The sequence below is a fragment of the Macrobrachium nipponense genome, chromosome 1, assembly GCF_015104395.2.
Source record: "Macrobrachium nipponense isolate FS-2020 chromosome 1, ASM1510439v2, whole genome shotgun sequence".
Taxonomy (NCBI): Eukaryota; Metazoa; Arthropoda; class Malacostraca; order Decapoda; family Palaemonidae; genus Macrobrachium; species Macrobrachium nipponense.
The window spans coordinates 61285628-61300014 of NC_087200.1; the positions used below are offsets into that span (position 1 = coordinate 61285628).

Sequence of the window (14387 nt, forward strand, 5' to 3'; positions counted from 1 at the left end):
TTACTGATTAATAGAACTCATTATTTCTAAACGTAAGAAAGGAAAATGCTACTTATAGCTGCTGCAATATACGTATGCATTTTATTTGTAAAGCACGTGCTTGCCTTAATATGTTAGTTACACTTGCATATATCTTGTTTGTTCTTACTCCAATGCACACTTAATTTTTTACATATGCATTTTTGTTGTTAGCATAGCAGATGAAGACAGTTTACATTGGATGAAACTTTTGGTGGGGTATTACTCATGGTTAGTGAGTGGGAGTGAGCTACCTAGTAGAGGGTGTATATCTTACTCAAGAGTAATTTTCTTCTGCTGTTCCTGCTTCTGTTAGTCTTAGCTTCAGGCAAATTGGATGCACTAGGTTCAGTATTCATATACCAGGCTATTCTTCCCTTGGTGGCAAAACATTTTAGTTAATATATATGCTGTACAGGATTTGGTGGCTGAAGGACAGCATGCAAATTTATAGACTTATGCCATTTTTGTCTTAAAGAAAGGATCCAAAAATTTTCATCATTGTATTATTGCTGCAGTACTGTATTTCGTTCCTGCTTGATGGTGATTTATGGTCAGTTGAGTACACCTCCTCAAAGTGTTGTACTTATGTGTCCTAAATATTGGGATTGAAATTCTTTTTAAATATGCAAAAATAATGCATTGATACTTTATTTAAATGCGATATCTAGATGGAGTCTCACTTCCAGTCTCCATTGGCATTTATCCATGCATTGACAAAAAATTGAGATGTTGGGGATAGCTCATCATCACTCGGTAACTGCAGTAAGAACCCCACTTTTAGCTTCATAAATTTTACATGGCTTGAATTTTACACCAGCTGCAAATAGATCATATGTAAACTACGGGATTTTATGTTGAATTTGTTTGTAGAATTTTAAATTGTTCATGGAAGACCCACCAGTCACATTGAGCCCTTAGTTGCATTCTGCAAGGTTCCCAGACTCACATCCGTTTGTTCACAAAACAAGAAGGAAAACTCTCATGCAAAATGTTAGGGTGTAGGTAACTATAGGTGGAATTGCTAAAAAAATTTCATTGTTTTGGCAGAGAATTCAAAGCCCTCTCAGGCATGATGGATTTTCACCGTTTCATGATCTCGGCTCCTCAGAGTATTTTATTTAGTATATGCTTTTTTATCACATCTTTTAGTTCTTGACATTTACTACTTTTTTACTAGGCTATTTAATAAGAGTGAAATAGATTTCTGGGCTCAGTTCGTGTCGCTGCGCGAAATATCCTTTAATCCATTATTTCTAAGGTAAATGTACTAACACATACCAGAGAATAAATAAAATAAAGAAAAGGTCAGTACTACTGACTCTCTCACACCTCCAGAGGGTGTCGGTATGAACACTATGGCGAGTGAGACCACTACCACGAACCGCTTGCCAATAGAAATCTCCCACTACAAAATCCCCACAAGAGGGGAGCCGACCCACAGAGTGGGCAGCAACTACTACTACTCCATCCCATGCTGCCGACTGCTGCGCCTCTGGTGGCCATCCTTTTCAGTTAGCGCACAGCGTATACACGTGCCCTTTTTTGCTCTGTGTTTTTTGTGCCCCCTTTTTTGGATTTATTCGTCATGGAGCGTACAGCCATCGCAGCAGCTAAGTTAAGTAATCAGTTGTTATTGCTATTTGGTTTTTTCCGCCCTTGAGTCAGTATTTGCCGTTTTTTAGGTATAAATACGGGCTCTAGGTCGGAAGCATGGCAGCATGGTTCTGCCTCGTGGCGGGTTCGTTCTTGGTCTTCCATACCCAGAACCTTCCCTTATTTCATTACGCTCTATTATTAGTTATCTATTTTATGTTAGGGGTACAGCCTACTGGGTTTATGTCATGCATGCATGTCTTTCACCTTGCGTAGGCATCTTCCATCCAGACCCTAGCCACAGCTCTTAGTATCGGCCCCGGCTAGCTTTGAGTGGTAGACTTTCTTTCGAGTTAGTCGTACACTCCTGGATTTTTTCTCCTACTGATTTATTTTCTTTCTTTACGTTAAGTGATTTTGATTATTTATGTTTTAGGTTAGTCTCGGCGTCTGGCTACACGTAGCCTAGGTTATGTTTTATTGGTCTCCACCACTATGCTTCCGCTCTTCAGTTCGGTTGCTTCTCTATAGCATCTCTCTGATTAGTTGGTTGCTTTATCCTAGGCTGTATTGTTTCATTGTATTACATGTTACCGCTCCCCCCTGTGGTCACTACGTGATCACGGAGCAGCCAGACGCCTGTCCAGTCACCTTTCCCTCCTCCCGCTCTTCCATAGGGCCGGGGGGGAGGGTTGGTCTGCCCACGACGCTTCGCTCACATACCCGTGCCTGCCTCCTCTCTCCCTAGGCGGAGGGAGTAGGGGGGCTGGACAGACCCAGACTGGACTCGACCTCTCTCTGGCTTCACGGCCCGCTCGGATGACTAAGGGGGGGGGGACTGGCCTTTCCCCCCTCCGCCGTTACTCCGTCGCTCCGTTGCTAGCTCGAGTCTGTTCGCCCTCTCGCCCTTTCCCAGCTTACTGGGGCTCTTTAATCTACCGGAGCTCCGGCATCCACGTGGAAAGGTGCTAGTTCACCCTGACGGGCGGACTGCGGCATACAGTTGGTCTTTACTAACCACCCCGTCGCGCTGATATCGCGACACGAACTCCGCCACGCACCGGACTTAGTCCGGTACGTTCGATGGCTTTAGGTTTAAGAATTAGTATTTATTTTAAACTATAGTAAGTTTAATTTAAGCTACCTTAAGCCAAATCCCTCCGTTGCCTGCTCACACCGGATCTCTCCGGGGTTCTAGCTTATCAAGGCGGTAAGGAGGGGTTATGCCCAAAAATTTTTTCGCGCTCCGGCATGCAGCGGAGTTCTGTTAACCTCTAGCCTGTAAGTGATATCTTTTAGGATGCTCATGTATCTTTTCACTTACAGACACCAACTGTGAGCATCCGGGATGTAATGCCATGCTCCAGGACCCCTGTGGGCATGAAGTCTGCAGATCCCATGCTCCATGCGCGACTCCGCACGGGAACCTTCAAGTCTGGTTTCACGAGACCTGCACTATTTGCTATGATCTGGTGAGCCAGCTCTTAGACGGGGTAAGTATTCCCAACTCCGTTCGCTAATCTCTACAAGGTTATAGTTCTTAAGTTTAATTTTAATCTCTTATTTTAAACTTAAGCCTGTTTTATATGGGATCTCGCATCCTCTATAATTTTAGTTTAACCTATTACTTAAGTTTTAATTTTAAGCTTAAACTTAAAAAACTAACAAATACCCTCTCTTCCAGGCTCCCGCTGTTAGAGACACCGCCCTGGCAACCCTGCGGGCTTGGGTCGGCGGTTTTGGCAAGAACGCCGCCAAGGGACAGCCCTACATCCTTGAGAAGAGGTTGGCGGTCCTGATCTTCCCCGGCGGCAAGTCAACGGGTTCTACGTTCGAACCCAGCAGAGGCAGCCCCGACTATAGCGGCAATTCAGCAGCAACTCGCCGCTTCGTTGACTGAACCAGGCCAGGACATCTCGTCGGAAGTCGCGACACTGGATCTAAACATTGAACCAATGGTAGGTGTTGACGACCTGTTGGTCGAGGTGAGTACGTTGGACGCCCAAGGGCTTCCCTTGGGCGCCACTGGATCTTCTACTCCTGCAACTCTCCAGCTTCCTTCCAAGGCTTTACAGGAGCTGAGTCCCTTTATACTTCTCCTGATGCCTCGTAAGACCTAAGGTCAAAGGAACAGACGGTAGTAAAAACCCTGAGTAAGACGTCGTCGTCGTCTAAAAAGACGTCGTCGGCGTCAACATCTCGCAAGTCTCCGGCTACAAACCCCGGAGCAGAGAGGTCTAGAGCGTTCTGGGTCCGGCTCCAAATCCTCAAGGAGTATATCTTCCAAGGAGAGATCACTACTCCAGCGGAGTCAGCCGTTTCTCCTCTTCCTTTGGTACCTGTTCAGAGTTACCCGACCACCTCCGCAGCAGCTCCGGCTTTGGATCCCAATGCTGGCCTGTTGCAACACATGGGGGATTTGGTCGGTTCTCTCAAGAACAGTATGGAGCAGATGTTCTCCCGGTTGTCCGACAGGATTAACTCCCAGGATAACATTATCGCCGAACTGAGCCAGGCTCCGCTAGCTACTCCCCCACCTTTCGGCACAGGTATAGCTCAGCTTCCACCTCATGACTCTCTGCCTCCGTTCTCTATGAATAACCCCTGGAGGGTGGCGTCATACGCCCCCTTCCAGGACGGGCTTATTTCTATCCCGGAGTGTGGAACTCGAAGAATTGAGGACTTCGAGTTCTACCCGGAGGATCTACAACCGCCGTTCATTGGCTACGCCAGGCTCACTGCCGCTGCCATGACACGAGATGACAGGTCCTAAAGAGACAGTCCTCTATTCACGTGACCAGGCTCAAAGAGAATGGCTCAGGTGCTTAGAGGACATGGATTGTTCTAATACGAAGATACAACCCTTTAAGAGTCCATTCACCATCTTCACAATGGAAGAGGGAACTCCGCTTCCCTTCCTTACCAGATCGCTACGGTCACTATCCCAGCGGCCCAAATAAGGGTGAGTCGTTACCGCAGCTAAAGGAAGCGGACGGCCCTACATCTCCTTTACTTCCCTCAACCGGAGATTTGTGGGAAGACCTGCCCAACACTTTTTTCGGCGGGCAACTCAAACCAGACTGTGCTATGGAGCAGTTTGGTGAGAAGCTGCCTAGACTTCCGGACAGCCTCATTCAGGCAGAGTTTGAGGCCAAGTCTAGGCTGGCCAGGTCTATTAACTCCATGGCCATGACAGAAGTGGCTACCATTGCTTATGGTTCCGAGCCACTATTCAAGCTGATCACCAAGTCACTGACTCAAACGGTACAGTCTGACATGTTTGAGTTCGCCACAGCTAGAACGAATTGTCGGAAGCATGTCCCTCTGGAAGCAACTATTCGGCATGAACCGAATAAGTTGCTTTCGTCAAACATCTGGGGAGCAGACCTCTTCCCGATGCAATGGTAAAGGAGGTCCAGGCGGAAGCTACAAGGCTTAACCAAAAGCCTTAAGGATCGTTGGGGTCTCACTGCAAAGAGACGCCAAGACCAAGCAGTGAGGGGTAAGGCTCAGAAGAAACCCAGACGTTTCCAGCCTTACCAAAAGAAACAGCAACGCTTCGCCCAGCCTGTTTCGGCTGTTCCGTTGGTGCAGGCGGCCCAACCCTCTACCTCCAAGGCCCCATCACAGCCTATTTATGTGGATTTTCCCCCCCAAGCCTCAACCTTCCACCTCTTACGCTGTCTCCCAGCCTTCAATCAGTGTTCGAAGGCCAGGCCTTTCAGCAGTATGACCGCTCGGGTAGGGGAGGCAGAGGTAAGCGATCCTTTCGTCAGAGAGGATCAGGAAGGTCCCTTAATAGAGGAAAACACTTCCGGGGAGGCCGCGGAGGCTACCAGCATCAATGAGAACTTCCAGGTAGGAGGGAGGCTGTTTCTCTTCCGCCACCGGTGGGGATTCAGCAAATGGGCACAAAGCATTGTGTCGAAAGGCCTGGGTTGGAGTTGGGTGGCGAATCCGCCCCCACCCAGACCTTTCCTTCAACTTTCCATCCAAAGAATTGACGGAGTATGCGGAGGACCTCCTTCAGAAAGGAGCAATAGCGAGAGTCAACAGATTAAAGTTTCAAGGGCGCTTGTTCAGCGTTCCAAAGAAAGGCTCACAAAAAAGAAGGGTAATCTTAGACTTGTCCCGTTTAAACTTGGCCATTCGCTGCGACAAGTTCAAGATGCTCACCATCTCGCAGGTGCGGACCTTACTTCCCCGTGGGCCCTCACCACCTCTATCGATCTTACAGACGCATACTATCATATCCCTATTGCAAGACACTTTCGCCCTTATCTGGGCTTCAAGATAGGAGATCAAGCATTCTCCTTCAAGGTAGTTCCCTTCGGTCTCAACGTAGCACCCAGGGTGTTCACGAAGTTGGCGGAAGTAGTCGTCCAACAACTAAGATCGCAAGGGATCATGGTAGTAGCGTATCTCGGACGATTGGTTAATTTGGGCTCCAACAGTCGAGGAATGTCGCAAAGCAACACTGAAAGTAAATCCAGTTCCTGGAATATCTAGGGTTCAAGATAAACAGGACAAATCGAGACTCACTCCGGAGTCAAACTTTCAGTGGCTGGCATTCAATGGAATCTATCCTCCATACTCTGTGTTTCGATTCATCAGCCAAGAGAAAAGAAATAGCGAAGTCAGTAAAGCAATTTCTAGGACACAAACTTGCTTCAAGGAGAACCCAGGAAAGGATTCTGGGTTCACTCCAGTTTGCATCAGTGACAAACATCTTGATGAAAGCCAAACTGAAAGACCTAACCAGAATCTGGCGCTCACGAGCAAATGTCAGGTCCGGGAGGGACAAACATTCATCATTCAGTCTCAGATTCTACGGAATCGTCTACGCCCTTGGTCAAAAGTCAAGAACCTGTCAATATCAGTACCCCTTCAGTTTCCTCCTCCGGGGATTACCATCCACACGGACGCTTCATTAAGCGGCTGGGGAGGATATTCTCAGTTCAAGAAGGTTCAAGGAACCTGGTCACCCCCAGTTCCGTCAGCTTCACATAAACGTACTGGAAGCAATGGCAGTGTTCTTGACTCTAAAAAGGTTACGTCCGCCAAAGAACTCCCACATGAAGCTAGTCTTAGACAGCGCAGTGGTAGTCCATTGTGTAAACAGAGGAGGCTCCAAGTCACGTCATCTGAATCATGTCATGGTAGCCATCTTCTCCCTGGCGGACAAGTTCAGTTGGCACCTCTCCTCCACCCATATAGCTGGAGTGAGAAACGTCATAGCAGATGCTCTATCCCGATCAGTTCCTCTGGAGTCGGAATGGTCACTGGACAACAGTTTTCGTTCCAATGGATCCTTCAGAGGGTTCCAGGTCTACAAGTGGATCTATTCGCATCCCAAGCGAACCACAAACTTCCATGTTATGTGGCCCCCAACTGGACCCTCTGGCCTATGCCACGGACGCCCATGTCCATAGACTGGAACAAACTGGGAGAAGATTTATGTCTTCCCTCCAGTGAATCTTCTCCTGAAGGTGCTGAACAAACTCAGGACGTTCAAGGGTCAAGTGGCTCTAGTAGCCCCAGACTGGCCGAAGAGCAATTGGTACCCTCTCATTCTGGAACTGGGTCTTCGTGGTCCTCTTCGAATTCCCAATCCCAGGCTCTCCCAGTCAGTACAAACGAAGACTGTGTTCGCTTCCTCAGGAATTCTCAAAACCCTAACTTTATGGATTTCATGAAGTTTGCGGCTAAAAGAGATGCGAATATTGATCCTCAAAATATTCTCTTCTTGAATCTGATAAAAGAGATTCAACTTTGAGACAGTATGATGCTGCAGTCAAAAAGTTAGCAACCTTCCTGAGAGAATCAGATATTAGAATCATGACAATCAATTCAGCTATATCCTTTTTCAGATCTTTATTTGAAAAAAGGCTTAGCAGCTAGCACTATTACGACAAACAAGTCAGCCTTGAAAAAGATTTTTCAACTCGGTTTCAGCATAGACTTGACAGACTCTTACTTCTCGTCTATTCCCAAGGCTTGTGCTAGACTTAGACCTTCAGTGAGGCCTACGTCAGTATCATGGTTCTTAAATGATGTTCTAAAGCTGGCTTCAGAAACAGATAATAAACACATGTTCATTTATAATGCTCTTAAGAAAAACTCTATTTTTATTAAGCTTGGCTTCAGGAGCTAGAATTTCAGAACTGTCGGCATTATCCAGAGATCCGGATCATGTTGAATTCTTCCCACAGGGGAAGTTCTCTTTTACTTTTCTCTCCGGAACGTAGTTTTTATAGCAAAGAATGAAGATCCTTTGATGAGGTGGGAACCGTGGAAGGTTGTACCCCTTCCACAAGATATTTCTCTTTGTCCAGTATCAACCTTACGAGCCTTTCTGTCCAGGACATCCTCATCCTCATCGGGTCCTCTCTTTAAGAGAGAAAAAGGTGGTACTTTATCTATTAAAGGCATCAGACAACAAATCCTGTACTTTATTAAGCAAGCCAATCCTGATTCCTTCCCTAAAGCACATGATGTCAGGGCAGTAGCCACCTCAATTAACTATTTCCAACACATGAATTTCGATGATTTAAAAAAGTATATGGATGGTGGTGGAAATCGCCGACAGTATTTAAGCGTCATTACTTAAAGTCCTTGGTAAGCTCTGAAATTTTCAGCAGTTGCGGCGGGTAACATAGTTTCCCCCGACTCTGCTTAATCTTTAGTAGAAGATCCAGTTCTCCTTTCTACCTATCTCACCCAACAGTTTCGTCTACACCTGCCATGTTCATCTACGTTTACCTTGAGTCTTAGCTGCCTCTTATGATGGTATAGTGCCCTTATTTTTTTGCTAGGGTCACTCACAATTGATTGTACATAATGATCTCTTTGATGTGATCCCCTTATTTTTATGCTAGGGTGACACATCTTATTTACTATGGTTTACGGGTTTTTGTATACTAAGTCAGTACATTCCTTTATATTATTGTTGAAGTTTGTTCTATTCAGTTTATTGTTATAATTGCTTTAATTTCTTTGTACATATTAACTATACACAGATACTATTCTCAACATATATTCCATGTAAGCCCTGTATATATATGTTAAATTTAAGTTAATTTTAAGAAATATTAACCTTAAGTAATTTTAAGTAATATTTCTATTTTGTATCATTGTGTATATGTATATCTATTAGCAATTATATTTCTTCATTTTATGTTATCTTTATTTGAGACCCTTTTTGTCTGTTTTATTTTTTTCTTTACAATCTTATGTGCTATTTCTCTGGTACGATTTCGCGCAGCGACACGAACTGAGCCCAGAAAAGGGATTTTGACGTAAGGAAAAATCTATTTCTGGGCGATTGGTTCGTGTTGCCAGCGAAATCCCGCCCTGCCCATCCCATCGCTCAAGATTGTCTGCTAACTTCAGGATGGCCACCAGAGGCGCAGCAGTCGGCAGCATGGGATGGAGTAGTAGTAGTTGCTGCCCACTCTGTGGGTCGGCTCCCCTCTTGTGGGGATTTTGTAGTGGGAGATTTCTATTGGCAAGCGTTCGTGGTAGTGGTCTCACTCACTGCCATAGTGTTCATACCGACACCCTCTTGGAGGGTGAGCGAGTCAGTAGTACTGACCTTTTCTTTTCTTTATTTATTTATTCTCTGGTATGTGTTAGTACATTTACCTTAGAAATAATGGATTAAAGGATATTTCGCTGGCGACACGAACCAATCGCCCAGAAATAGATTTTTTCCTTACGTCAAAATCCCTTTTTTGAAATGTGAATTCTGTAAATTTCAGCAGGTTTTATATATATATATATAATAAATATATATATATATATATATATATATATATATAAGGGATTTTGACGTAGGAAAATGTATTTCTGGGGGAAGACCTGTTCGCCCTATGAAAAATCCCTGTTATTCATTTTTCCCAGTATAAATAGCTCTTATGTATACCAGAGAAGAAAGCTAACAAAGTTATGCTGAGGTTACTACCCCCAGCGATTCCCTGTCAAAATCCCTCTCTTTTGGTGTGATTCGTTACAACGGAATCCCACTGCTCTTCCACACTCGCCACTATTACTACTACCCCAGTGCCAACTTGCATTCCTGATTCGATCTACAAACTTGGATTAGTCAGGGTGGGAAGAAATGTTAATAGGGCTAGGGTTCATAGGGCGACACAGGTCTTCCCCCAAAAATAGATTTTTCCTACGTCAAAATCCCTTTTCTGGTGTCGACCTGTGTCGCCCTATGAAAACATACCAGAAGAATGCTATACAAGTTTGAGTATAAAATATATAAAACCCGGTTAATGATATTTAGAGTAAGAATTATTAATATTTTTACTATTTAATCTTAACATTATATCTTAACTTACTCTTAGTATTATATCTCAACTTATTATTTGTAAGAAATAATTTCTTAATATATCCATAACCATAATATTAAAGGGATTTTGACGTAAGGAAAAATCTATTTCTGGGCGATTGGCTCGTGTCGCCAGCGAAATATCCTTTAATCTATTATTTCTAGGGTAAATGTACTAACACATACCAGAGAATAAATAAAATAAAGAAAAAAAGGTGTCAGTATAACTGACTCGCTCACCCTCCAGGAGGGTGTCGGTATGAACACTAGGCGAGTGAGACCACTACCACGAGCCAATGCCCAATAGAAATCTCCCACTACAAAATCCCTCCAAGAGGGGAGCCGACCCACAGAGTGAGCAGCTCGTACTACTACTACTCCATCCCATGCTGCCGACTGCTGCGCCTCTGGTGGCCATCCTGAAGTTAGCAGAAACAATCTTGGGCGAAGGGATGGGTAGGGTGGGATTTCGCTGGCGACACGAGCCAATCGCCCAGAAATAGATTTTTCCTTACGTCAAAATCCCTTTTCTGGGCTCAGCTCGTGTCGCCTGCGCGAAATCGTACCAGAGAAATAGCACAAGATTGTAAACAAAAGTAATAAAATAAAAATAAAAATAAAATAAATCAGAATAGGTCTCAAATAAAAAGATAAAAAAATATATATGAATGGACTATAATTGCTAAAAGATACATATACATGGGGTATAAAAATACGAATATGCTTAAATTACCCTTAAATCTAATCATGTTTGTTAACATAAGGTAATTTACATATATACAGGTAAAATTATTTACATGTATCAATGGTATCTGTGTAACAGCATGTATCAAAAGTATAATAGCAATTAATAAAAACAATCAACAATAATATATAAAGGAATGTATATGACTTAATATACAAAACCCGTAATTTATATAATATGATGTATCCCCTAGCATAAAAATAAGGGGAGGGGAAACATCCATGAGATCAATGTTTATAATCATTTGTGAGTGTCCCTAACCAGACAATAAGGGGCACCCACTACACTATCACAAAAGCAGCTAAGACACAAGGTGAATGCAAATGAACAAGGTAGGAATAGACGAACTTATGGGTGAGGCAGGTAGAAAGGAGGACTGAATCTTCTACTAAAAATTAGCTAGAGTCAGGGGAAACTATGTTACCCGCTGCTACTGCTGGGAATTTCAGAGCTTCCAAGGACTTAAGGTAGTGACGTTTTGAACACTGTCGGTGATTTCCATCCAGTATACTTTTTTCAACTCATCGAAGTTTCATATGTTGGAAATAATTAATTGAGGTGGCTACTGCTCTGACATCATGTGCTTTCGGGAAAGAGTCAGGATTGGCTTGCTTAATAAAGTACAGGATTTGTTGCCTGATGCCTTTAATGGATAAAGTTCCACCTTTTTCCCTCCTAAAGAGGGGACCCGATGAAGATGAGAGGTCCTAGACAGAAAGGCTCGTAAGGTTTTGTAACTGGGCAAAGAGATACATCTTGTGGAAGGGGTAGTACCTTCCAAGGTTCCCACCTCATCAAAGGATCTTCATTCTTTGCTAAAAAGCTACGTTCCGGAGAAAGTAGGACTTCTCCTGTGGGAAGGAACTGAATATGATCCGGGTCTCTGGATAGAGCCGACAGTTCTGAAATTCTTGCTCCTGAAGCTAAGCTTAATAAGAATAGGGTTTTTCTTAAGAGCATTATAAAAGAGCATGTGCATTATCGTTTCGGAAGCCAGTTTTAGAACATCATTTAAGAACCATGAAACTGACGTAGGCCTTATAGAAGGCCTAAGCCTAGCACATGCCTTAGGAATAGACGAGAGTAGGAAATCCGTCAAGTCTATGTTAAATCCAAATTGAAATATCTTTTTCAAAGCTGACTTGTTTGTCGTAATCGTGCTAGCTGCTAAACCTTTTTCAAATAAGGATCTGAAAAAGGATATAGCTGAATTAACTGTCATGATTCTAATATCCGATTCTCTCAGGAAGGTTGCTAACTTTTTGACAGCATCATCATACTGTCTCAAGTCGAATCCCTCTTATCGGATTCCAAGAATAGAATATTCTGAGGGTCAATATTCGCATCTCTTTTTGCCGCAAACTTCATGAAATCCATAAAGTTAGGGTTTTGAGAATCCCTGAGGAAGCGAACACAGTCTTCATTTGTACTGACTGGGAGAGCTTGGGACTGGGGATCTGAAGAGGACGAAGGCCCCAGCTCCAAAATTAGAGGATACCAGTTGCTCTTCGGCCAGTCTGGGGCTACTAGAGCCACTTGACCCTTGAATGTCCTGAGTTTGTTCAATACTTTCATGAGCAGATTCACTGGAGGGAAGACATAAATCTTCTCCCAGTTGTTCCAGTCTAGAGCCAGGGCGTCCGTGGCATAGGCCAGAGGGTTCCAGGTTGGGGGCTACATAACACGGTAGTTTGTGGTTCGCTTGGGATGCGAAGAGATCCACCTGTAGCCCAATGGGACTCTTTGAAGGATCCATTGGAACGAACTGTTGTCCAGTGACCATTCCGACTCTAGGGGTACTGATCGGGATGGGCGTCTGCTATGACGTTTCTTACTCCAAGCTATGTGAGTGAGGAAAGATGCCAACTGAATTTGTCTGCCAGGGAGAAGATGGCTATCATGACGTGATTTAGATGACGTGACTTGGAGCCTCCTCTGTTTATACAATGTACTACCACATGCGCTGGGGGGGGGGGTCCAGGACTAGCTTTTATGATGGGATACTTGGTGGGGGGCGTAACCTTTAGAGTCAAGAACACTGCCATTGCCTCCAGTACGTTTATATGGAACTGACGGAACTGAGGTGACCAAGTCCCTTGAACCTTTTTGACCTGGGAATACCCTCCCCACCCCAGCCGCTTAAGGACGCGTCTGTGTGGATGGTGATCCCTGGTGGAGGGAACTGAAGGGGTACTGACATTGATAAATTCTTGATTCTCGCCCCGGCCGAAGTCGATTCTTTAGAATCAGAGGCACTGAGGTGATAGTTTGTCCCTGGACCTGACGTTTTGCTCGCGAGCGCCAGATTCTGGTTAGGTCTTTCAGTTTGGCTTTCATTAAGACGTTTGTCACTGATGCAAACTGGAGAGAACCCAGGATCCTTTCCTGAGCTCTCCTTGACGCTAGTTTGTGACTTAGAAATTGCTTGACTGACTTTGCTATTTCTTTTCCTTTTGGTTGATTGGAATCGACAGAGTGTGGGAGGATAGATTCCATTGAATGCCCAGCCACTGAAAGTTTGACTCTGGAGTGAGTCTTGATTTGGTCCTGTTTATCTTGAAGCCTAGATATTCCAGGAACTGAATCACTTTCAGAGTAGCTCTGTTGCATTCCTCGACTGTTGGGCCCAGATCAACCAATCGTCGAGATACGCTACTACCATAATCCCTTGCGATCTGGAGTTGTTGCACTACCACTTCCCATTCCGCTAGCTTCGTGAACACTCTGGGTGCCACGTTGAGTCCGAATGGAACTACCTTGAAGGAGAATGTCTGGTCTCCTATCTTGAAACCCAGATACGGACGGAAGTGTCTTGCAATAGGGATATGATAGTAAGCGTCTGTAAGATCGATAGAGGTGGTGACGGCCCCACGGGGGGGGAAGTAAGGTCCGCACCTGTGAGATCGTGAGCATCTTGAACTTGTCGCAGCGGATGGCTAAGTTTAAGCGGGACAAGTCTAAGATTAAACCCTTCTTTTTTGTGAGCCTTTCTTTGGCACGCTGAACAAGCGACCTTGAAATTTTAATCTCTTGACTCTCGCTATAGCTCCTTTTTGAAGGGAGGTCGTCTGCGTACTCTGTCAATTCCTTGGAAGGAAGTTGACGGAAAGGTCTGGATGGAGGTGGGTTCGTCAACCAGCTCCAACCCAGGCCTTTTGACACTATGCTCTGAGCCCATTGGCTGGAAGTTCCACCGGTGGCGAAAGTGAAACAGCCTCCCTCCTACCTGAAGTTCTTCATTGGTTCTGGTAACCGCCTCGGCCCCCTCCTCTGAAGGTGCTTTCCCCTGTTAAAGGGGCCTCCCGATCCTCTCCCACGAAAGGAACGCTTACCTCTGCCTCCCTTACCCGAGCGGTCATACTTCTGAGAAGCTTGACTCTCGAAGGCTTGATTGTAAGCAGGAGAGATGGCGTAAGAGGTGGAGGGCTGAGGCTGAGGGGATATCACATAAATTGGCTGTGATTGCCCTTTAGAAGTGGAGGGTTGGGCTGTCTGTACTAACGGTACTGCTGGAACTTGTTGAGGAAAGCGTAGCTGCTTCTTTCTGGTAAGGTTGGAAACGCTGGGTTTCTTTTGTCCCTTACCTTAGGAGTCAGGTCTTGCCTCCTCTTAGCCGTAAGGCCCCAACGATCCTTAAGGCTCTGGTTTAACCTGGTAGCCTCTGACTGGACCTCCTTAACCATAGCTTCT

The 14387-nt window shown here is 44.9% G+C and overlaps 1 protein-coding gene across 3 annotated transcripts in view; it reads left to right on the plus strand.

Moving 5' to 3' along the window:
- The window catches only part of LOC135219345 (spartin-like), a 275523-nt gene that overhangs the window by 221565 nt on the left and 39571 nt on the right, over positions 1 to 14387 (plus strand). The window lies entirely within an intron of this gene.